The sequence below is a fragment of the Eumetopias jubatus genome, unplaced genomic scaffold, assembly GCF_037043125.1.
Source record: "Eumetopias jubatus isolate StellerSeaLion01/CBP00866 unplaced genomic scaffold, mEumJub1_p1.0 scaffold_10, whole genome shotgun sequence".
Taxonomy (NCBI): Eukaryota; Metazoa; Chordata; class Mammalia; order Carnivora; family Otariidae; genus Eumetopias; species Eumetopias jubatus.
The window spans coordinates 107,971,144-107,997,007 of record NW_028274816.1 but is presented as its reverse complement, the minus strand read 5'-3'; the positions used below and the strand labels follow the sequence as shown (position 1 = coordinate 107,997,007).

The 25,864-nt window shown below is 40.1% G+C and overlaps 1 protein-coding gene and 1 non-coding gene across 3 annotated transcripts in view; one reads left to right on the top strand and one right to left on the bottom strand.

The window, feature by feature from the left end:
• Window positions 1-25,864, top strand: part of SPAG9 (sperm associated antigen 9) — a 135,092-nt gene that overhangs the window by 10,183 nt on the left and 99,045 nt on the right. The window lies entirely within an intron of this gene.
• LOC114199479 (U6 spliceosomal RNA) lies at window positions 11,596-11,701 on the bottom strand. The gene has a single exon (XR_003607301.1). It is a non-coding gene; the product is annotated as a U6 spliceosomal RNA (small nuclear RNA).

Genomic DNA, 25,864 nt, shown 5'->3' with positions numbered 1-25,864 from the left:
AATCCCAGGACCCCGAGATCACGACCTGAGCTGAACTCAAGAGTTGGCTGCTGAACTGACTGAGGCACCCAGGTGCCCCTTTTTTCTTTTCTTTTTTCTTTGCTTTTTTTTCTTTTCTTTTCTTTTCTTTTCTTCTCTTCTCTTCTCTTCTCTTCTTTTCTCTTTCTTTCTTTCTTTCTTTCTTTCTTTCTTTCTTTCTTTCTTTCTTTCTTTCTTTTCTTTTCTTTTCTTTCTTTCATTCTTTCTCTTTCTGTCTTCCTTCCTTCCTTTCCTTTCCTTTCCTTTCTTTTGTTCTTTCACCCTCTCTCTCTTTAGGTAGAATCTGTGCCCAACTTGGGGCTCAAACTCATGAACCCAAGAATAAGAGCTGCATGCTCCACCAACTGAGCCAGCCAGGCACCCCAGTTTTTTCCTTTTTTGATGACTCCGGATTCCTCTTACCTTGTTAGCTTTGGTGTTCCTTGGGAGTTCTTTCTGAGGTCCCCTCTAGTATCATTTGCACACTGCCTAAATGGTATTATTCATTCCTGTAGGTTCAATTACCATTTGTTGACCATTCCAAAATGTATATCTCATTCATTTCATGGATATTTATATAGTGCCGACTGTGTGCCTAGTATTGTGTTCATTGGGGACACAATGGTGAGCAAAACACACGTTTCTTCTCTCATGAAGCTGACAGCCTGTTACGAACTTCAAGGCTAGATCTCTCTCTGGAGTTTCAGATCCACATTACTGTTGTTTCTTGGACATGACTATCTCCTGACATGTCCAAACCTGAACTTTTCTCCCAAGCTTGCTGCTCCTCTCTTCCCTGCCTTCATAAGGGATACCGCTGTCTGCCTGGCCAGATAGCTCATCACCATCCTTAACTCTTCTCTCTTCTTCTTCTTTTTTTAAAGATTTTATTTATTTATTGGTCTATGAGAGAGACTGAACACGAGCCAGGTGAGGGGCAGAGGGAGAAACAGACTCCCCGATGAGCAAGGAGCCCTATGCGGGACTCAATCCTGGGATTCCGGTATAATGACCTGAGCCAAAGGCTGACGCTTAACATACTGAACCACCCAGGTGCCCCAACTATTCTCTCTTTCTTATCCCCTTTGCTACCTTCTTTTGTTTCCAACTTTTATATAATTCTTTATATATTTTTTTAAAGATTTATTTATTTGAGAGAGCGAGAATGAGAGAGAGAGAGAGTACATGGGGGGGAGGGTCAGCAGGAGAAGCAGGCTCCTCGCTGAGCAGGGAGCCCGATGCGGGACTCGATCCTGGGACTGCAGGATCATGACCTGAGCCAAAGGCAGTCGCTTAACCAACTGAGCCACCCAGGCGCCCCTATTTCTTTATATTTTTTGAAATGTCTAGAGTTCCTAAGATACAAGACATTGTGATCTGTCTGCTCCTTATCTTACCAGCTTCATCTTTTCTTTTTTGAGCCATCATACCGAACACTTGGAGTTTGTTTTGCAAATAGTATTCTTTCTCTCCAGGCCTTCTTTTTTTTTTTTTTCTAATTTATTTTATTTCTTTTTATTAAAAAAAATTTTTTTAAAGATTTTATTTATTTGACAGAGAGAAAGCACAAGCAGGGGAAGTGGGAGAAGGAGAAGCAGGCTCCCCTCCGAGCAGGGAGCCTGATGCAGGACTCGATCCCAGGACCCCAGGATCATGACTTGAGACGAAGGCAGATGCTTAACCATCTGAGCCACCCAGGCACCCTCTCCAGGCCTTCTTAAAAGCTGCCTCCCTTTGCTTGGCACTCTGTTTCTCTTCTTTTGCCTGGTTAACAGTATTCATCTTTCAGGTTTTAATTCTGAAATGCCTTTTATGAACACCCAGGTATGGATTGTGCCCATCTTATATCGTCCCACAGCATACTCTTCCCTCCCCTCTCATAGCACTTCCAATGTTTTAGCAAACTAACCTGTGGCTTTAATTCCCCCATTAACTACTAGGAGGCAGTAGGATTTAATAGGTACTTGTTAGTTGGTTGGAGGGATGGATGAATATGCTAAAGGTCAAATTGCTAAGCCTAACTATTTAAAGTTCTCTTTTGTGCATTCAAGTTATTTGTCCTTATCATTGGTGCCAAGTTATGCTAAAACTTCCAAAAAATTCTTCAATAAGTCCTTTGACTTTTGTATAAAAAAAAAAAGACTTCTGAGGATCGTTATTGCAGATGCTTTACCTACATTGTCCTATACATAGTGGATATTCTAGAACTACTTTTACATTTAAATTGAAATATTAAGATCATAGGCATTACTGGGGCGCCTGGGTGGCTCAGTCGTTAAACATCTGCCTTCGGCTCAGGTCATGATCCCAGGGTCCTGGGATCGAGCCCCACATCAGGCTCCCTGCTCGGCGGGAAGCCTGCTTCTCCCTCTCCCACTCCCCCTGCTTGTGTTCCCTCTCTTGCTGTGTCTGTCTCTGTCAAATAAACAAAATCTTAAAAAAAAAAAAAAAGATTGTAGGCATTACTTCTGTATTTGCAAAGGTTGGGCTAGGTGATCCTTTTTCATTTTTCAAACCTTATTATTTTTTATTTTGTTTATATCTTTTTTTGTTTTGTTTTTGGAGGGAATCTAGGTGATTTTTAAAAGTCATGATACTCTAATAATTTTAAACTTAATGTGGCTTCCTTTTTGTATTTTAATTAATTTTAGATTTGTTTGAGTTGCTGCTTGAAAAATACGTTTGAGGGGCACCTGGGTGGCTCATTTGGTTGAGCATCTGCCTTCGGCTCAGGTCGTGATACCAGGGTCCTGGGATTGAGCCCCGCATCGGGCTCCCTGCTCCATGGGAAGCCTGCTTCTCCCTCTGCCACTCTCCCTGCTTGTGTTCCCTCTCTTGCTTTGTCTCTGTCAAATAAATAAATAAAATATTTAAAAAAAAAAAGAAAAATACGTTTGAATAAAATTTCCACACAAATGAGGGTTAAGTGCCCAAACTTAATTTTAACTATTTGCTTATGATCTTTTGATAGACCTTTTTCCCCCTAAGATTTTATTTATTTATTTATTTGAGAGAGAGAGAATGAATTGGCACAGGGAGGGGCAGAGGGAGAGGGAGAAGGAGACTCCTGCTGAGCAGGGAGCCTGATGTGGGGCTGGATCCCAGGACCCCAGGATCATGACCTGAGCCCAAAGCAGTCGCTTAAGCGACTGAGCCACCCAGGAGCCCTAACATTTATTTTTGAAGTACGTTTCATTCTAAAGAACAGGGAGTATTTTATTTCTTGGGCATTAAAACATATATTGGTTAAAAGCCTCTGCTAGGTTATTATGATATAATAAAATTTCTAATTTCTGTTATCCTTAGTTTGAATTTTCTTTCAGTTACCTGTTGCCCTAGCCTCATTTTTTGTTACTGCTACCTATTCAAAAACAAATACCTTTTAAAAAGTTAAACAGGTTGCACAGAAGTGTGGAATCAAATATAACAGGCTTTTGTAAAACCAGAAGGGTAACTTTTTAAAAAAGGCTATTGTTTGTCTATGGTTCTACTATGAAAATAGTCTACTTGAACTTGTTTGATGTGATTTGGGAAACATTTAACAGAAATTACCCACTTATTTGTGGCTCTGTTAGTTTTAACTCTTTAAAGAATATTTTTGTGCTGGGATAGGAATTCATCTAGTAATTTACTGTGTTGACTACCTCTAAGCTAGCTGAGGGCCAGGAAGTAAGCAAAGATTTCTGAAGAGGTAAAATGAATGTCTCAAATTTGGTGTAATAAAGTTCATCATCTTGGCCTACTGAATAAACATTTAAAGACAAAGCACTTATTCATAGTATCCTTATGCTATTCTATTCTGTTCTGTTGTGTTCTATTTTATTCTAATTTAAGAGAATGTGTGCCTGTGAGGAGCAGGGAGAGGGAGAGAGAGCATCCCAAGCAGGCTCTATGCCCAGCATGGAGCCTGATGCGAGGCTAGATCTCAGGACCCTGAGATCATGACCTCAGCTGAAACCAAGAGTCGGATGCTGGGGTGCCTGGGTGGCTCCGTTGGTTAAGAGATTGAGCCCCTGCTTCTACCTCTCCTCCCTGCTTGTGCTCTTTCTCTCTCCCTCTCTCTCTTTCTCTCTCTCTCTCTTTTGCTATCTCTCTCTCTCTCAATGGGGCGCCTGGGTGGCTCAGTCATTGAGCGTCTGCCTTCGGTTCAGGTCATGATCCCCGGGTCCTGGGATGGAGCCTTGCATCGGGCTCCCTGCTCTGCAGGAAGCCTGCTTCTCCCTCTCCCACTCCCTCTGCTTGTGTTCCCTCTCTTGCTGTCTCTTTCTGTCAAATACATAAATAAAATCTTAAAAAAAAAAAAGTCTGATGCCTAACCAACTAACCAACTGAGCCACCCAGTATCCTTATTTATGTATGTATGTATTTATTTATTTATGAAAGATTTTATTTATTTGACACACAGAGCACAAACAGGGGGAGCAGCAGGCAGAGGGAGAGGGAGAAGCACTGATGCGGGGCTCGATCCCAGGACGCTGGGATCATGACCTGAGCTGAAGGCAGATGCTTAAATGACTGAGCCACTCAGGTGCCCCAGTATCCTTTATTTTATTTTATTTTATTTTTATTTTTTACTTGAAAGTGTGTTTTTGTTTTGTTTTTAAGATTCTGTTCATTTATTTGACAGAGAAAGCACAAGCAGGGGGATTGGGAGAAGGAGAAGCAGACTCCCCGCTAAGCAGGCAGCCCAGTGCAGGGTTCCATCCCAGGACCCTGGGATCATGACCTGGGTTGAAGACACTTAAACCGACTCAGCCACCTAGATGCCTCAAGTATTCATATTTTAAGTAAAATAGTTTCTTAGCCCTCAACAGGTTATAAACAACAAATTGAGAGTATCTATTAGAGATAAGTACTTATATATAACAAATGGCAGGTATCTCTGAAGCAGGATAATGAAAATTATAAAAAGTGGCTAAGGGCAGTGCAGTGGCAAAGGGCAAGGGCAATAGGGTCAGATTGCCTTAGTTCAAGTCCTGGCTCTATTACTTCCTAGCTTTGAAATCATGGACAGGTTTCTTAATGCCAAACCTCAATTTTTTTTTTTCTTTTTGAAGGTTTTGTTTATTTGACAGAGAGAGAGCATGAGCACAAATAGGGGGAGAAGGAGAAGGTTTCCCACTGAGCAGGGAGCCCAACGCGGGGGCTTGATCCCAGGACCCTGGGAATCATGACCTGAGCTGAAGGCAGATGCCCAACTGAGTGAGCCACCCAGGTGCCCCGAAACCTCAATTTCTTAATTATAAATAGGGATAATAATAGTAACAACCTTAGTAAGGTTGTTGTGAGGATTATACAGGAAAAATGAGCTTTTCAAAGCCCCAGGCATTTGGGTAATAAGTACTAAATGTTACCTGTATTTCTGATATCTACCTATCTATCCGTCTCATTTATTTATTTATAAAACAGATGTTAATTAAACACTCTGTGCCCGGACCAGAGGTACAAGAATGAATAGTCCACGGTATTGCTCTTGAGCTCATAGTCTAGTGGGGGGAGGCTAATGTAAATAACTAGGGCAGCTTTATGTAAGTATTTTATTTTTTTAAAGATATTATTTATTTATTTGACAGAGAGAAAGAGATAGTGAGAGAGGGAACACAAGCAGGGAGTATGTGAGAGGGAGAAGCAGGCTTCCTGCTGAGCAGGGAGCTGGACGTGGGGCTTGATCCCAGGACCCTGGGATCATGACCTGAGTGGAAGGCAGACGTTTAATGGCTGAGCCACCCAGGCGCCCCTTTATGTAAGTATTTTAAACAAGTATTGTATATACAAGATGCTATATAGGAATAAGTTCATAGAGACAGGGTGGCATTTCACTGGGTTATAGGTCACAAATCCAAAGTATGAAGGGTTTGATAGTGTGTGACTATTCAGAAAACTACAAAAACATGACATTTATTTTTCCTATATTTAAGTAGTAAATATTAATTTTCCATATGTTCTTTGAAATAATGTACTAGTACTTCTGCCACATAGGGGAGTGGCAAGAATTGAGGTTTAATAGATAATCAGGTGTCAGAAAGTAAGGGACAGTATTTTCACATTTCTTGAAGGCATCACATACTGTAATACAGTAGGGCTTATAAAGGTGATTCACAGCGATGCTTCTTCCCAACATGAGGTTACATTTTATTTGTTATGCTCTATTTTAAGGAGGTAGGTGTGTATGAAATTCTAGAAACATTTTGAATTAAAACATGATAAAAATGTTTTGGTTCTTCAGATTTTCTTAAAAATATGGTTATGAAGACTACTTCATTTCTTAGTGATACTGTCAACTGATGGTATTAATATTGTTGACCTTGAACATTTTCATTCCCCTAACAGACTGCATTTATTTTAATTCAGTTAACTTGATTTTTTATTCCTGTGAAAATTTCACTTTATTTAGTTGTCAACATATTTTTTTCCTTAAAAATTCTTTTTTAAAAAAGATTTTATTTATTTATTTGACAGAGAGAGACACAGCGAGAGAGGGAACACAAGCAGAGGGAGTGGGAGAGGGAGAAGCAGGCTTCCCGCCGAGCAGTGAGCCCGATGTGGGGCTCGATCCCAGGACCTAGGAATCATGACCTGAGCCGAAGGCAGATGCTTAACAACTGAGCTACCCAGGCGCCCCATTCCTTAAAATTTTTATTGTGGTAAAATATACGTAGCATAGGGTCGCCTGGGTGGCTCCCCTTGTATACTCCCTTGTAGGTCTCCTGATCCATGAACATGATGCTTTCCATTTATTTAGTATAACAATGTTTTGTTGTTGTCAGAGTAAAAGTTTTGCATTTCTTTTGTTAAATTTACTTCTAGGCATTTAGTTCTTTTCCCCTTGAGAGTATTGCCCTTGTATATGTATATACAAGTCTCTTATCAGATATATGACTTGCTAATATGTTCTCCCATTCTCTGTGTTGTCTTTTTTTTTATGTTCTTTTTCTTTTTTTTTTAATTTAAGTAGTTTCTACACCCAATGTGGGGCTTGTAACTCATGACCCCAAAATCAAGAGACACATGCTCTACCAACTGAACCAGCCAGTTCCCCCCCATACTCTCTTTTTTTCTTTTCTTTTTTTTTTTTTTTTAAAGATTTTATTTATTTATTTGACAGAGACACAGCGAGAGAGGGAACACAAGCAGGGGGAGTGGGAGAGGGAGAAGCAGGCTTCCTGCCGAGCAGGAAGCCCGATGCAGGGCTCAATCGCAGGACCCTGTGACCATGACCCAAACAGAAGGCAGAGGCTTAACGACTGAGCCACCTGGGCGCCCCTACCCCCTTTTTACTTTCTTGGTAATGTCCTTTGAAACACAAAAGTTTTTAATTTTGATGAAGTCCAGTTTTATTTATTTGTTTTCTTTTATTGCCTGTGCTCTTTGTGTATATAGAAGAAACCATTGCCTAGATCGATGTTACAAGAATTTTACACCTATGATTTCTTCTCAGTGTTACAGTTTCAGGTCTTAGATTTAGGTGTTTGACCCATTTTGATTGTTTTTAATATATGGAGTCCAAATTAATTCCTTTGCATGTGGATATCCAGTTGTCCCAGTAGCAGTTGCTGATGAGACCATTCTTTTCTCAGTGAATTATCTTGATACCCTTGTTGAAATTTAATTGACTATAAATCTGAGGGTTTCTTTCTGGACTCTCAGTTCTATTCTCTTGATCTATATATCTGTCCTTAAGCCAGTACTACCCTGTTGTGATTACTGTTTTGTAATAAGTTTTGAATTTGAGGAATATGTCCTCCAACTGTGTTCTTTTTTTTTTAATTTTTTATTGTTAATTGTTCTTTTTTTAAGATTATTTTGGTCATTCTGGGTCCCTAGAATTTCCATATGATTTTTAGGATCAGTTTGTCAATTTCTGCAAAGAAGCTCGCTTGGGTTTCCATAGGGATTTTGTTTAATTTGTAGATCAGTTTGGAGAGTATTGCCATCTTACCAATATTAGGTCTCCTGTTCCATGAACATGATGCTTTCCATTTATTTAGTTTTTAGTTTCTTTCAACAGTGTTTTGTTGTTGCCAGTAAAAGTTTTGCATTTCTTTTGTTAAATTTACTTCTAGGCATTTAGTTCTTTTTGATGCTTTTGTAAATGGATTTGTTTCCTTAACTTCAAAAAAAAGTTATTTTTAAATTTTTTTATTTTTTTAAAAGATTTTATTTATGTGAGAGAGAGAGAGGCCATGAACAGGGGAAGGGGCAGAGGGAGAGGCAGAAGCGTAGTCCATGCTGAGCAGGGAGCCTGACGTGCGACTTGATCCCAGGACCCCGGGATCATCACCTGAGCCCAAGGCAGACAGTTAACCAACTGAGTCAAGCAGGCACCCCGAGTTATTCTTTAAAAAAAAAAAAAAGATTTATTTATTTATTTGAGAGAGAGAGAGAGAGAGAGAGAGAGAGAGCATGTGTACACAAGTGTGCAAGCCAGGGGAGGGGCAGAGGAGAGGAAGGAGAGAAGCAGACTCCCCTCGGAGCATGGAACCTGACATGGGGCTCAATCCCAGGACCCCAAGATGATGACCTGAGCCAAAATCAGGAGTTGGATGCTTAGCCGACTGAGCCACCCAGGTGCCCCTAATTATTCTCTTTTTCCCCCTAATTAATTATTCTTAAGGTAAACTCTACCCCCAATGTGGGGCTTGAACTCATGACCCCAAGATCAAGAGTAGCATGCTCTACTGACTGAGCAAAGCAGGAGCCCCTTAATTTAATTTTCTGATCATTGCAAATGTTTAGAAATAGTTTTTTTTTTTTAAGATTTTATTTATTTATTTGACAGAGAGACACAGCGAGAGAGGGAACACAAGCAGGGGGAGTGGGAGAGGGAGAAGCAGGCTTCCCACTGAGCAGGGAGCCCGATGTAGGGTTCAATCCCAGGACCCTAGGATCATGACCTTAGCCGAAGGCAGACACTCAACGACTGACCCACCCAGGCACCCCTAGAAAGACACTTAATTTTTTGTATATTGATCTTGTATCCTGTTGAACTTATTTATTCTAATAGATTTTTTAATATACGTTATCATGTCATCTGCAAATAGAGGTAGTTTTACTTCTTTTTCTACAATCTGGATGCCTTTTATTTAATTTTCCTGCCTAATTACTCTAATTAGGACCTCCTGGTACAGTATGGAATAGAACTGGCAAGAGTAAAATTTTTGTCTTGTTTCTGATCTTATGGGGAAAGCATTCAGTCTTTACCCATGAAATATGAGGTAGTTGTGGGGTTTTGTAGATGCTTTTTGAGGGAGTTCCTTTCTATTCCTTGTTGGTAGAGTGTTTTCATATTGAAGAGATGCTGAATTTTTTCAAGTGCTTTTTCTGTAACTATTCAGCTAAGCCCGTTTGGTTCAGATATATTTTTAGGTGTGTGTGTGTGTGTGTGTGTGTGTGTAACATCTGGAAATAACAAGACACAAGTCTAATTTTATAACTAAAGTTTGAATAGTATAAAATTAATTCTTAAAAAAGGCATATGTGTACACCTAAAATTAAAACTATATGTGAAAAGCTAAAATAATGACCATATCCCCTCCTTGGTAGGATGGTTAGGGAAGGCCACAGGGGACATAACCTTTCAGTTATGAAATGAAGGATGAGGAAGAGACCATCAAAGGAGAATGTCCTAGACAAAGGAAATGAGGCTCTGAGGTAGGAAACAATTTAAATTAGGAGTCAGCCAATGTAGAGGAAAGGGAGGGGACGAGGTAGGAGAATCATGGAGGAGCTGCTCACTCACTGGGCCTTATGGCCTCAGGTAGAGTTTAGAAGTCTACACTTGTGTTCTAGTAGGAAGCCATTGATGATCTTCAGTCAAAGCCATAAAATGTATCTTTAATTCATACTAAAGTATTTGTAGTGAAATCTTATGATGCTGAGGTTTGTTGGGGGAAAAGAGGAAGAATACAGACAAAACAGGATGTGCCATGTGCTGATAATTGTTGAAATTAGGTGATAGTATATAGGGGTTTATTACACTGTTCTCTCCTCCATTATGCATGTTTGAAAATTCCCAATAACATTAAAAAACAAGACACAGAAAACAACTGAAAAGAAAAATTATCCACTGTTGTTTTTTTTTTAAGATTTTATTTATTCATTTGAGAGAGAGCCAGAGAGAGAGAGAGAGAGAGAGGGAGAGAGCATGAATGGAGGGAGGGGCAGAGAGAGAAGGGGAGGGAGAATCAGACTCCCCACTGAGCGGGCAGTCCAACAGTGGGGTTCAGTCCCAGGACCCTGATATCATAACCTGACCTAAGTCAGATGCTCAATTTACTGAGCCACCCAGGTGCCCCTCACTGTTTTTTTCTTTGTAGATAATTTTTAGATTTTCTTCAATACTATATATTTCTTTTCAGGTTAACATTTAATGAATTTTCTTAGTAATAGAAAAATATTTTTATAATAGTCAAGTGTTGAAATAAGTCACAGTGTCAGGCTTTAAGATGTGTAAATTAAAGCCGGAAATGTAAAATATTGATCACATACCTACAGAAGCACAAAACTGTGACAATCAGTAAAGAATTACTTGGCTGGTCTGGTAAACTTTAGAGTGCTACACCTTTTCGGGTTTTATCAGTATGGTAATCAATTCCTGCTTGATAGCCTCTGTCATAGGCCAGTGAGTTTCAGTTCTTTCTTGTTTCTTGGGGTAAGACAGTAGAAAATGAATGTTCTCTGTGCTGTGGTAGTCAGTCACAAGGGCTAAAGGGAATATGAAATATATAGGTGCAAGAATAGTGGAGCTCGTGGAATAAATGGTCATTACATTTATACAGTTATGGATGATAGTTTGGGCAATGAGTAAAATTCTTTTTGTGTGTGTGAGTAAAATTCACATGTGTTGTACTTGTTGGGCTATTTTGTCTAAAGGTTTTGTTTCTTTTTATTTACTTACTTTTCCTGTTAATAGATGAAATACATGCTCTTTGTGATAAACAAAACAGAATCAAAGCATTATAGAAATACTTATAGAATCCTGCCCATTAGAGAAACCTCACGTTTTTTTTTTTAAAGATTTATTTATTTTAGAGAGAGCAAGAGCCTTCCCCCCTTTTCCCCCACCCTGGGGTGGGGGGGAAGGGGGCTAGTGGCAGAGGGAGAGGAAGAAGCAAACTTTTCCCTGAGCAGGAGCCTGACCCATGAGCTCAATCCCAGGACCCTGAGATCATGACCTGAACTGAAGTCAGATGCTTAACCAACTGAGCCACCCAGGCGCCCCTCCCTGTATCTTGCCAACACTTGACACTCTCAGACTTTTTGGCTTTAGTTTCTAATCTGATATTTGTGGAAACAACCTTTAAATTTGCTTTTCTCAGATCACCACTGTGGTTAAACATATTTTCTTATATTTATTGATGATTTGCTTGCCTTTTCTGTGAATTGCCTGTTCAGTTTTATTTACTCATAACTGGCAACAACCTGTGTCTGTCTGGATAGATCGAAATTATTCTTTACAGTGGCTTTATAGTATTCCCTTATATGATCATCAATGGCTGTAACAGACCATTGGGGGAAAGGACTAGGGAACCTATACTCAATTATTTTTAGAAATTTTAATTCCAGTACAGTAAATATAAAAATTTAGAATGCTTCACAAATTTGTGTGCCATCCTTGTGCTGAGGCCATGCTAATTTTCTCTGTATGTTTTAATTTTAGTATATGTGCTGCTGAAGCTAACATGGGAATCTGTACTTTAAATTAGACCTAAGAGATGTATCATCCAAAAGCAGCATAGGGACTTTGTTTGCATCCTGGCTATGAACATTTATGAGACAGCCAGGAAAATCTGAATGGTGACTGGATATTCCCTATTATTTCATTAAGGATTGAGAAATGGTGCTATTGTAACTTAGTTATTCCTTCAGCATTTTTTACCTAATTTTCTTATAAAAGAGAACCTCTCCCTCATCAATTGTTTGATTACCCTAAGGTATAGTTTGTGCAAGAAAGATAGGATAAGTGCTATATTATTCAGTTCATACTTTTGTAATTTCCAAGAGCTCTTCCTTCTTCTTGCTCTTCCCCTACCCCCACCTCTTTCTAAAAATAGCATACTGTTCCGATTTCATGGATGTAATGACTTTTCTTTGGTCTTTGACTATATTAATTATAGTTTTCATTTGTTCCTGTTTTGTCTGTTTCCTCAGAATGCCATTTTTTTCCTGGTAGTTTTGGTCTCTCTTTTTCAGGTTGGAGCTTCACGTGCCTGATAACCTGTAATTATCCCTTCATGTTTTAAGCATGAGGCACTAAAAAAAAGGAGGGCCAGAAGCTTTGTGTGCCTGGAAGCAGTTTATTGCCAATTGGGAACCCAGATTTCAGTATCCCATGGTCTTTTTGCTCAGAGGCATTTGAGTTTTGCCAAGGAAAGATAATGTCATGGGGAGTGGAGTGGTAGATAAGCATAGTCGTTATGAGAATCTGGGTGAGGGCCAGAATGGAAAGGGGGCTATCAGTGTTGCTGCTTGGTATATAGATTTTCACTTAATTCATTTCTTTTCATTTAGCACCTATTTGTTAGGGGTATTCCATTGTCTAGAATCTCTCTTATTGAGGGGTGCCTGGGTGGGTGGCTTCAGATGGTTAAGCATCTGCCTTCAGCTCAGGTCATGATCTCAGGGTCCTGGGATTGAGCCCCTAGTTGGGGTTCCTGCTCTGTGGGGTGTCTTCTCCTTCTCCCTCTGCCCTTCCTTTCTGCACTTGTGCTCTCACGCTTGCTCTCTCTCTCAAATGAATTAATTAAATCTTTAAAAAAATAGAATCTCTTACTGAGTTTATTCAGAAAACAAATTTCTTGTCTTCTGTGTGGGTAGACAGGAGGGCCACCTGGCTCCTCTGGAATGGCACTGGGGATGTATTAAGGATGTTACTCACTTTTACTAGTGCATCCAGCTGGGCCACTTGTATGCCCCGCCTTTTTTTTTTTCCCCCCAGTGAGCTCTATGCCCAATACCGGCTTTAACTCATGACCACCCTCCCACACCCCCGCCCCCACCAAGATCAGGAGCTGCAGCTCTACCTACTGAGACTGAGCCAGCCAGGCACCCCTAGTTGGTTGTCTTAAACAGGATCAAATAAGATGGTTCACATATTTACATTGGTTAATGTTTCTTAAGTTTCTCTTAATTTCTAACAGCTCTCCATTTTTTCCCCCTTGCGAATGAGTTTTGAAGAAACTGGACCATTTGTATTTGAAAATTTTCCACATTTTGGATTGGAGGGGGAAATCATATCCTTTGGGTATTGTTTAATATGGTTTATTCTCTGGGGGTTCCTGGCTGGCTCAGTTGGAAGAGCATGCGACTTTTGATCTTGGGGTTGTGAGTTTGAGCCGCATGGTGGGTATAGAGATTAGTTAAATAAATAAATTAAAAACTTTAAAAAAATATGATTTCTCATTTCGTAAAGATACTATATTGAAAAACAATTACATTTAATGGAACTAATTATCAAATGGAATTTGATAATAATTACCTAATGTAATGCAATATTTTCCTTCTCCCACTCTGCAGAGTAAATGTGGGGATACTTAGCATTAATAAGTTGTCAGCCTTTTATTTGGTGGTATTATTTTTTAGACAGCTACTGTAGTCAGAGTTACTAATAAAGGGCTTTTCTTTTTTTTGGCTCTTGCATCTTTACTCCCAATTAGGAACAGTCTCTAGGGACTTTTTTTTTTTTTTTTTGAAACTTCGGGTGCTTGCCTTTTCAAAGTATTCATTTGTTTTTCTCCAGAACAGTGGGGCAGAACAGCCCCTATAAGCCATCTGGACTTGAAACCATTTTGCTTCATCACAAAGCTTATTCTTTTTAGATCCTGACATAAGTCTGTATTGTTTACTGATTTTTTTTTTAACAGTGTCTAGTTGCTCCCAGGAGAGTACTGTCTGAAGTTATGTAAATGTTGTTGGCTGATTAGTAATTGAGAGGGAAAAGGAGCATTTAGTGAAGAGGTGTTTATCTTTTATCATACATGCTAAAAAAGCCCATGCATGGGCTCTTACCCTTACCACCCATCACTTTTTAAAAAAAGATGTGCAAGAGAGAAGACATAAAGACAAAGACACAGAGGGTCGGGGGGAGATGTGTACTCTACAGCAACATTCCTGAGAGATTTGACAAACTGCTATGCAGAAGGGGAGTAACCAGAATTTTCCAGGGGTTGAATGCTCTTGGAATTTGAAAAACTGCTGCTCTCCTGCCTTGATTTTTGTTGTTGTTGTCATTGTTTCGTTTTTGTTTAAAGATTTTACTTATTTGACAGAGAGAGTACAAGCAGAGGGACCAAGAGGGAGAGGGAGAAGCAGACCCCCTGCTAAGCAGGGAGTCTCATGAGGGGCTCAATCCCAGGACCTGGGAACATGACCTGAGCCAAAGGCAGATGCTTAACCGACTGAGCCACGGAGGCACCCCTCAAGTTTTTGTTTAAATTCTAATTAGTTAATGTATAGTGTAATAATTGGTTTCAGGAGTACTGCCTTGATTTTGATATTGCCCTAACCCCCCCCCCGCCAGCATTTGCCAAATGTAGTGGAGGGTGACCAACTTGATAAAGTTTGCCACTAAAAAGAAGTTAAGGCACATTTATTTTTTTTTAATTTTTAAATTTATTTATTAGAGAGAGAGAGAGAATGAGAGATAGCACGAGAGGGAAGAGGGTCAGAGGGAGAAGCAGACTCCCTGCTGAGCAGGGAGCCCGATGTGGGACTCGATCCCGGGACTCCAAGATCATGACCTGAGCCGAAGGCAGTCGCTTAACCAACTGAGCCACCCTGGCGCCCCAGAAATTAAGGCACATTTAATCAGTTACGATTGCCCATAGGTTTCTTATGAGCTTTCATATACTTTTTTCCCCCCTCCTTCAAAATGTTTCTGGCTAGGGTAATGCCTCAAGCCTTATTTCCTTTGCATAAAAATAATGCATTATATGCAAATTTTGGTGATAAAAGGAATTTTAGTTGGGTTGGGAACTTTTGTGTTTTTTTTATTTTTTTTAAAGATTTGACAGAAAGAGAGATAGCAAGAGCAGGAACACAAGCAGGGGGAGTGGGAGAGGGAGAAGCAGACTTCCCGTTGAGCAGGCAGCTGGCGGATGCGGGGCTCAGATGCGGGGCTCAGATGCAGGGCTCAGATGCGGGCTCAATCCCTGTACTCTGGAATCATGATCAAGGCGAAAGGAAGATGCTTAACTAAGCCACCTAGGTGCCCCTTGCTATTATTTTAATATATGCCTCCAAATCTTTTCTTTATTCCTCCAGTTTTTTATGATCATGCTACCTGTAATGTTTTATGTCAAAGCCCTTAAGGAATGTATGAAAAAATAATACTTTTCATACTTTCTCTAAATACTTTAATCCACATTGTTAACCTGCAGTTGGGTTGTGCTAGTTACGCTCCAAATAATGAGAAAATTTATTTAGAAATAAATATCCCGTGTGTGCAGTTGCATACCTCACACGTAGCTCCCCTTGATTAAAAATAAATTCTATTATATTACCCATAGCTACCTCCTTTTTTTTAAAGTTTTTATTTAAATTCCAATTAGTTAATATACAGTGTTATATTAGTTTCAGGTGTACAGTATTAGGGACTCAGCACTTCTATACATCACCCGGTACTCATCACAAGTGTACTCCTTAATCTGCATCACCTATTTCACCCATACCCCTGATGTGATTTGAAGTGGGGTTCGGCCAAGAAAGAATTCTTGAAACATTTTCAGTGGAGAAAGGTGGTTTTATTATAGTATGGGGATAGGACTCGTGGGCAGAAAATGCTGCGCTGGGATTGTGAAGAGCAGTTGATCATATACTTAGGAGTTAGGGGAGGTGAAGACAAAAGGAAGTTTCCAAAAGGATTTTCCTATGTCAAAGAAGACTTACAGGATCCTGGAGGCCTAGCTATTATCAAGCTAAGGTTGTTTTTGCCTCTAGCAAGGCATTAACGTTAAGATTGGGAATTCCTGGAGGAATGTCATAGTTTGCTTGCCTCAAGTATTTGTCAAAGGGCTACAGGTTATAAGAAAACTTATTTTTCTTTTTAAGATTTTATTTATTTGTGTGTGTGTGTGTGTGAGAGAGAGAGAGAGAGAGAGAGCATGAGTGGGGTGAGGGGCAGAGGGAGAAATGGACTCTCCACCAAGCAAGGACCCCGACGTGGGGCTCGATCCTGGGGCTCCAGGGTCATGACCTGAGCCAAAGGCAGAGGCTTAACCAACTGAGCCACCAGGTGCCCCAGAAAACTTAATTTTATCTACATTTCTTTTGCCTTTGTTCTCTACATCACCCCCAACCACCTCCCTTCTGGTAACCATCAGTTCGTTCTCTGTAGTTACAAGTCTGTTTCTTGTTTTGCCTCTCTCTTTTCTTTTTCCCTTTGCTCGTTATTCTGTTTCTTAAAATCCACATATGAGTGAAATCATATGGTCTTTGTCTTTCTCTGACTTATTTCACTTAGCATTATATTCTCTAGTTCCATCCATCTTGTTGCAAATGGCAAGAATTCATTCTTTTTTATGGCTAATTTTCCATTATATATATATAAAACACATCTTTATCCATTCATCAATCAATGAACACTTGGGCTATTTCCATAATTTTGCTGTTGTAGATACCTACCCCCTTTCTTTATCCCAGATAAGCAGTTATCACCATCCGCACCATTGGTTAAACTAGAAATCTATCTTTTTTCCTGATTTTTTCCTTCTTCTGTCTTCTCCCTTATATTCATTCAGTCACCAATTCTGTGTATTTTACCTCCAACAAATTCTCTTGAATTCATCCTCCTCTCCATTCTCACTAGACACTGCTTATAATCCTCTGTCATTTGGACTACTGTGGTGGCCTTTGGTCTTCCTTTACACACTCAGACTTCCCCAGCCCCCTCCATTACATTTCCCATTTGGTTTCAGACTGAGCTTTCCAAAGTGTGGGTGAAGTTCAGCATCCCTGATATGATCCAGTATCCTGCAAGGCCCTATGTGATTTGGTCCTTGATTTTCCAGCCTCCTCCCCGGCCATTCTCTCTCACTTTCCTTTTTCTTTCTCCTTAAGATTTTATTTATTTATTTGACAGAGGGAGAGAGAAAGCAGAAGCAGGGGGAGTGGCAGGCAGAGAGAGAGAAGCAGGCTCCCCACTGAGCAAGGAGCCCTGGGATCATGACCTGAGCCGAAGGCAGACACTTAACTGAGTCACCCAGGCACCCCGAACTATGTGATTTTTTTAAAAGTCTCATTTCATATTTGGATTTTGAAATGTTAACTCCTTATTGTAGAAAGTCTTCCAAGAATCATGTCATATAGAAGTCTGAGACTGAATTGTAAACCAGGGTTGTGCTGTTACATCCCATATTGGTGTCACTTGGGTAGTAACAGAAACACCAGCCATCTCTTATCAGCATCAGCCTCAAATTAGGTGACTATTGAATTATGTGAGATCTTCAGAAATACATCTTTTGTTAGTCACCTATGTTTAATGCCTGTTTTCTTTTGCTAAATTTCAAACAATGGAACATAGGAACCAGGGCTGTCTTGTAACCTTCCTGGCATCTTAGAATACTTAGAACAATAAGGACTCGAGTTGTGTGTTGAGAGGATGGATGGATGGATGGATGGATCGATGGTTGGATGAATGGATGAATGGAATCTTACTTGCCCACAAAGACAATTTGTGAATCAGAGGAGAGATTCTCAACTTATTCTTTGGCTAATGGTTTATTCTTTACATCAGCTACTCAAGTTTCAACCCTAAATTGTATTTTGCTGCACATGCCATGGTCTTTCTTTATGCCTGCCTTTGCATGTGCTGTTACCTCTGTCTGGAATGTCTTTACCCCACTTCATCAGGTAAATTGTTTCTTTCAGAGTCAGCTGAAATTCAGGCCTTGTTCTCTTCTTCAATTAATGTAAGCTCTAAACTCAACCTGGGGCTTGAACTCACCGCCCCATCAAGAAGTCCCCCATCAAGAGTTACATGCTTTACCAACTGAGCCACCTAGGTGCCCCTGGGCTGCTCTTTCTTCCTCTTTTAATAGTTTAATGTATTATTATTATTATTATTTTTAAGTAGGCTCCAAGGCCAGCATGGAGCCCAATGTGGGGCTTGAACTCACCACCCTGAGATCAAGACCTGGGCTGAAATCAAGAGTTGGTTACTCAACCAACTGAACCACCCAGGAGCTCCTAGTTTATTGTATTTCCATAGCAAACTTGCAGGAACAGCACAGAAGACAGACAACATTAAAAACATGTACTTAGATGTAGGACAACTCGGAAATGTATAGTGCTGTCAATAAGAAATTTACTTGTTTTAAAAATACCCAAATGCTGGCATTGTCCAGAAAAATTTAACAGGTTTATTTACAGTTTTTATAAAGTTGAACTCCTGAAATGTGTTCATGGAAACATTTTGACTTTGGGCTTTTTTAAAAAAGATTTTATTTATTTGTTTGACAGAGAGATAGGGAGCACAAGTAGGCAGAGTGGCAGGCAGAGGGAGAGGGAGAAGCAGGCTCTCCGCTGAGCAGGGAACCCGATTTGGGGCTTGATCCTAGGACTCTGGGATCATGACCTGAGCTGAAGGCAGCCACTTAACAGACTGAGCCACCCAGGCGCCCCATTATTGTCTTTTTTTTTTTTTAGATTTTATTTATTTATTTGACAGAGAGATAGCAAGAGCAGGAACACCAGCAGGGGGAGTAGGAGAGGGAGAAGTGGGCTCCCTGCTGAGCAAAGAGCCCAATGCAGGACTTGATCCCAGGACCCTGAGATCATAACCTGAGCTGAAGGCAGACGCTTAACCAACTCAGCCACCCAGGTGTCCCTGGGCTTTTTTTTTTAAAGTAGATTTGGGAGGCGCCTGAGTGGCTCAGTTGATTAAGCATCTGTCTTTGGCTCAGGTCATGATCCCAGGGTCCTGGGATCGAGCCCCACATCGGGCTCCCTGCTCAGCAGGAAGTCTGCTTCTCCCCCTCTCCCTCCCCCAGCTTTATGTCTCTCTCTCAAATAAATAAAATCTTAATAAACAAATGAAAGCAGATTTAGTCACTTAATTCTCTGTTTCTATTGCTCCTTATACTTGCTTCCATTATAGTACTTAGCATATTATATTGTTAACTGTTTACTCCTTTTCCTTGATGGCTGTCATGAAGTAACTGCCTGGATTGGATGGGTAGATAGAGTTTTAGTTTTATTTATTTATTTATTTTTAAAGATTTATTTATTTATTTGAAAGAGAGAGAATGAGAGAGAGAGCACATGAGAGGGGGGAGGGTCAGAGGGAGAAGCAGACTCCCTGCCGAGCAGGGAGCCCGATGCGGGACTCGATCCAGGGACTCCAGGATCATGACCTGAGCCGAAGGCAGTCGCTCAACCAACTGAGCCACCCAGGTGCCCCAAGAGTTTTAGTTTTATATTTAGTATGTTATTTAAGAGTAAATAACATTACTTAGTAGTTGTAATAAATATCTTTTTACTGCCAACTGCTTATTCTGTACTCCTGCTGAGATCTGGAGAATAGTCATTGTAAATAGGTGTGTGGCTGTATTTAATTGTGACTTTTTTCCTTTTTTTAAAGATAGATTTATTTATTTATTTGAGAGAAAGAGAGAGAGTGAGCAGGGGGAAGGATTAGGGAAAGGGAGAGGGAGAAGCAGACTCCCCCCGAGTGTGGAGCCTGATGAGGGGCTCGATTCCAGGACTCCAAGATCATGACCTGAGCAGAAGGCAGACACTTAAAAGATTGAGCCACCCAGGAGCCCTAACTTTTTTTCTTTGATTAAAAAGTGACAGAATGGGATATGTTCCTATTTTTATGTTATTTCAATTAGTATGTGTGTTAAGTTGAAATTGCTGGAGTAGAAAGTAGACATCTTTTTTTTTAAGATTTATTTATTGATTTTGGAGAGCTAGAGAGAGTGTGTGTGTGTGAGCAATTGGGATGGGGGAGGGGTAGAGGAAGAGAATCTCAAGCAGACTCCCTGCTGATTGTGGAGCCCAGGACCCTGAGCTCATAAATCAGGAGTTGGACCCTTAACCAACTGAGCCACCCAGGTGCCCCAAGAAGACTTTAAAACCAGAGGCAGTCATGTTTATAGTAACAAAACTAGTAATGAGGTTCAGCAGTACTCAGATGTGCTACTAACCCACCAAGGATCTCTGAGCAGGGAAGAGAAGTGGAAAGCTTCTAAAAAGAGTAACGCATGCCAGCTATTCCCTAATTATTTTCTCTGTAGTGTGGGAGGGTTGGGTATAGAAAAAAGAAACCATTCTCATTACCTCTCTTATACTCTGTCCCCAACCCCCACTGAGAAAAAACAACTTTTCTATGAGGACCAGGAATCTAAACCTTTTTCTGCCAAGCCCTCTTTTGGCATTTAATTGAATTTCATTCTTTCTTTCTTTCTTTCTTTCTTTCTTTCTTTCTTTCTTTCTTTCTTTCTTTCTTTCTTTCTTTCTCTTTCTTTCTTTCTTTCTTTCTTTCTTTCTTTTTCTTTCTTTCTCTTTCTTTCTTTCTTTCTTTCTTTCTTTCTTTCTTTCTTTCTTTCTTTCTTTCTTTTTCTTTCTAAAGATTTTATTTATTTATTTGACAGAGAGAGACACAGCGAGAGAGGGAACACAAGCAGTGGGAGAGGGAGAAGCCGGCTCCCCACTGAGCAGGGAGCCCGATGCGGGGCTCCATCCCAGGACCCTGGGATCATGACCTGAGCCAAAGGCAGACACCTAACGACTGAGCCACCCAGGCGCCCCACCACCTTCTTTATTTCTATTCCAATTTCCTTTTTCATAAGTTCTTATATCAGTGTTTCCTACGTTTCCATTGTTATGTGCCATATAGAGCTAGGCCATTTTCTGAAGTTTTTTGTATTTATCAACGTTGTGTTTCCTGAGCTCCTGTGTCCTATAGCAACTTCTATTTCCAAGGTTATCTGTATTATCAAAGATATTTCACAAAACAATGACACAAAAACTAGGTTATTTGACAGATCTTTTTGGGGGGTAACAATTTAGAAAATTTCAGTCATTTGTTACTCTTTCTTGATTACTCTTAAGGCTCTTCAGATGTGTTTATCCTACTAGCTTTCAGTGCCCTTTTATGATCTATTAATATGCCTTATCAGAACTGAGGAGTATTTATTTTTGTTGTGTAATAGTCATTAACATTTTAAATGAGGGTGGCAACTGTACATTTCCAAACCAAGATGTAATACACATTTAAAATTGGGATTTTCAGAACAGAGAGAATTTTAAAAGATTATTTTAAAAGAAATCAACATTTACTATTTTTATAAATGGGAGGAAATCATTCTTGATTTCTTACAGACCTTGAAGATGCAGTGAATTTGAATGCATAGTTTTGTGTTTCATATATTTATCTTCCTGAGGAAAGGATCTATTTTCATAAGATTCTCAAAGGAGTTCATGATTCTAAAAGTTTAATTTAAGATCCACTGTTTAGAATAAGAAAGGAAAAAAAAAACATACACCATTATGAGAGATGGCAGTTCATTTTGGAGGCTCTACGTTTATCTATTTTAGTTTGCTTGAAGGAAAGGCTTGGCATTTGGAATATTTTCATTATTGCCAGTCCCTTCCTGTGAAGGGAAACTGTAGAAACAAGAGATTTCCATTTGCAGATAAATAGCCCTGTCAGTCCAAGAACTGTCACGTCATTTGGGGGAAAAAAAATCTTTTGCCATATTTACTTAAGGTGATAGAGATATAAAGTCTTAGTAATCATTATAAAATGTGAATAGTTCCGAAGCATGAATCATCTAGGTAGGTCTATGTGATGCTCGCCTATGAAATAAGCAGATAGTAGTGTAGTGCCTGCTAAACTTATGGATTATTCATGTCCTTCTGTAGCCAAACTGGGTCGCTGAGAAACAAAGCAGACATGAAGTTGTGTGCTCACGATGATGTTTCTTCTATCAGGAGTTCTGAATAGGCAGAATGGTGGTGGTTTTTTTCCAGCTTTATTGAGAAATAATTGATATATAATATTGTGTAAGTTTAAAGTGTACCACGTAATGATTTGATATATGTACATAATTGCAAAGTGATTACCACAGTAAGGTTAGTTAACATGTCACATAATTACAATTTTTATTTTTGTGGTGAGAACTTTAAAAAATCTATTGTTTTAGCAACTTGCAAATGTATAGTACAGTGGTATTATCTGTAGTCATCATGCTGTACATTATACCCCCAGAGCTTACTCATAACTGAAGCTTGTGTCATTTGGCCACTTTTCCCATTTTCCCCTATCCCCACCCCATGCCCCTGGCAACCATCAATCTGTTAGTGGTAAAGTTTTTGTTAGAAGTTTAATAGTACATCATTTTAAGTATTAGCTGGTAAACATGTGCTATATGTTCTTTAAAACAGCATTTTACCCATTGCACAAAAGAAGCCTAAAATTTCTGGTTACTTAACCCAGATACAGCAGTTCAGTTAGCCAAGGGAGCATTTTTAAAGCAGGCCAAAAAATAATTACGTTTTCTTATTGATTCTTAGTCTTTTCTTATAGTCCTGGCAAAATGTTGAAGTAATTTACTCAGAGTTCATCACCAACATCCTGTTATATAGCTGCTGCTTTTCTGTTCAACATAATTTATATATTTTTTAAAGATTTATTTATTTTAGAGAAGAGAGTACGAGAGTGCAGCGGGGAGGGGCAGAGAGTCCCAAGCCGACTCTCCACGGAGCTTGGAGCCCCACGCTGGGCTAGATCTCATGACCTTGAGATCACGACCTGAGCCAAAACCAAGAGTTGGCCGTTCAGCCGACTGTGCCACTGAGGCACCCCTCAACATAACCTTTATATTTCCTGCTTGCATTCAGTTTGTAGCCAGTGAACATCATTGGAAGGCAGAGATAGTGTGATATTCAGTCACATTTCATGTGCCCGGTGCATAGTAAATAGTAGACATTTTTTGCATGAGTGGATGAATGAATGGATGATTTATCAAGTTTGCCTGTTTTAAAAAATTTTAAAAAATATTTTATTTATTTATTTGAGAGAGAGAGCACATGAGTGGGGAGGAGGGGCAGAGGGAGAGGGAGAAGCCACCCAGGTGCGCCCCCCCCAACCTGTTTTTTGAATTCTCGACCCTGAGATCAAGAGTCACATGCTCTACCAACTGAGCCAGCCAGTCGCCCCCAGTTTGCCTCTTTTCTTGTATTTACTGTAACCTTTACTCCTACTTAGAGTTATCTTTAGATTAGTATTCTGGAAAAGTAAACAATGGCTGTTTGATGCTTCCCAGAGGCTTCACAAATATGGAATATTTTCATAGAAAAGTATAGGGCATAGGGGTGCTAAATGTGGAGTTTGTGGAAGGACTTAAGTGATCTCTGAGTCCCTGAGAAAAATAGGCAGAATTCGGGTTGGGTGAGGGCATTTTTGCTGGGGAAACATGGTTCATGGATATATCAAATTACCAGATGGGTCTGTGGACCCCTGAAGGATCAAGAACCAATGTTTCAGAGGTTGTAGGTTTCAATCTTGAAAAGATAAGGAGAACATTATCTAATAATATAAGGAAACCAAATGGCTCTTAAGGAAAAGTAGATGACTATATTAGGCTGCTTTCAGTTTCTTGTGATAGAAATCTTCTCAAGCTTATATAAAATAGGAATATATTTATGTAACTGAAAAAAAATAAAAACAGCTCCAAAATGCCGGCTGCGAGAAATACTGAGTCTAGTACTCAAATAGTACCTTTAATTAGGATTTTCTTCTTCCTTGATCTTTGTTTTCCTTTATATTGGCTTTATTTCTCAGGCATGTTCTTTCCATATGTTGGGAAAAGATGTCTATCTGCAGCTTAAGCCAGCTAAATTCTTAGATTGTGTGATTCCCAAAGAAGAGAGGTAGTATTCTTTCTAGTAACTGGCAGATATCCCAGAGAAGAATGACCTGTCTGGAAGATATCCCAGAGAAGAATGACCTATCTGGATCAAGTCAATATGCCCACCACTAGGGAGATGGGAGTCTTCACCAATCCAACTGTATGGGCTGAACAGAATTAGCATGAAACTGGGGAGAAGAAGTTCCAAAGGAAGGCAGTGTGTGCAGACAAAAAACTATGTTTACTGTAGTGACTGAAGAGTTTCAGAACAGATTAAGTAATGAACAAAAAAATTTCATATTAAAACTAAGGTGTATTTAGTGATATCTAAGTTTTTTTGTGAACTACATATTTTTCTATATGGGTTTCAGTATTTTTACTCTGAAAGTTTTTTTTCATTTGTTTATCATTCACTTAACAAATATTTGGGACATCATCATTGCACTGGGACTACAGGAGCAAAGAAAACAAAAATCCTTGTCCTGGGGCGCCTGGGGGGCTCAGTCTGCTAGGTGCCTGACTCTTGGTTTCGGCTCAGGTCATGGTCTCATGGTCGCAGGATCAAGCCCTGTGTGGGGCTCCATGCTCAGCAGGGAGTATGCTTAAGATTCACTCTCTCCCTCTGCCCCTCCCACTCATGCTCTCTCCCTTTCTCTCTCTGAAATGAATAAATAAATCTTAAAAAAAAAAATCCTTGCGTTCATGGAGTCTACATTTTAGTGAGGTAAGGCAGATAATAAATAAGATAAATTGCTAAAATTTATAGTATGTTAGGTGAGAGTAAGTGCTGGAGAGAAGAAAAGCAGGGAGGGAAGTAGGGAGTGAGTATTGCAGTTTTAAATATCATCACAAGAAAATCTTATTAAAAAGGTGACATTTATAGGGGCGCCTGGGTGGCTTAGTCCATTAAGTGTCTGCCTTTGGCTCAGGTCTTGATCCCAGGTGCAAGCCCCACAACAGGCTCCCTGCTCAGCAGGTAGTCAGCTTCTCCCTCTGCCCCTCCCCCTCCCCATGCGTGCGCGTGTGTGTATATGTCTGTTTGTGCGCACACTCTCCTCTCTCTCTGAAATAGTCTCTTTTTTTTTTTAAGTGACATTTGAACAAAGATGTTAAGGAGGTGATGAGGGGGTAGTCCATTTGGTATCTGGAGAAAGAATTCTAGGCTGTAGGAAGCAATTGCAAAGGTTTGGAGTGTTGAAGGAACTGCAGGGTAGCTTGAATCAGAGTATGTGGGGGCAGGGAGGGGAAGAGTAGAGGAGGATGATGTCAAATAAGTAAGAGTCTAGTAGATTGTGGTTGGTCCTGGGAGGCTGTGGGAAGGACTTTGGGAGAACGTAAGCAATCAGGATTTTTTTTTTTTTTAAGATTTTATTTATTTATTTGAGAGAGAGAATGAGAGACAGAGAGCACAAGAGGCAGGAGGATCAGAGGGAGAAGCAGACTCCCGCTGAGCAGGGAGTCCAATGCGGGATTCGATCTCCTGGGTCATGACCCGAGCCGAAGGCAGACGCTTAACCAACTGAGCCACCCGGGCATCCCGCAATCAGAGGATTTTGAGCAGCGGAGTGAATTGATCTGACTTACTTATTTTTTTTTTTTAGTGTTTTTTTACGTAATCTCTACACCCAACATCGGGCTTGAACTCATGATCCCGAGATCAGGAGTTGCTTGCTCTACTGACTGAGCCAACCAGGTGCCCCATCTGACTTTTTAAAGGGTCACTCTAACTACTGTATTGAGAATGCACTGTAGGGGCAAGGGTAGAAGTAAGGAGATTAGTTAGGAGGCTGTTGTTCCATTAATCCAGGCAGTAGATAATGTTGGCACAGGCCAGGATGGTGGTGGAGATAATGAAAAAATGGATGGATCTGAAGGTAGATTTGCTAACAGATTGGATATGAGGTGTTAGAGAAAGAGAAGAATCAAAGCTGACTCAAGGTTTGAGCCTGAGCAAGTGGCCACAGTAATTAAATGAGCGAGGTAAGATCAGGAGG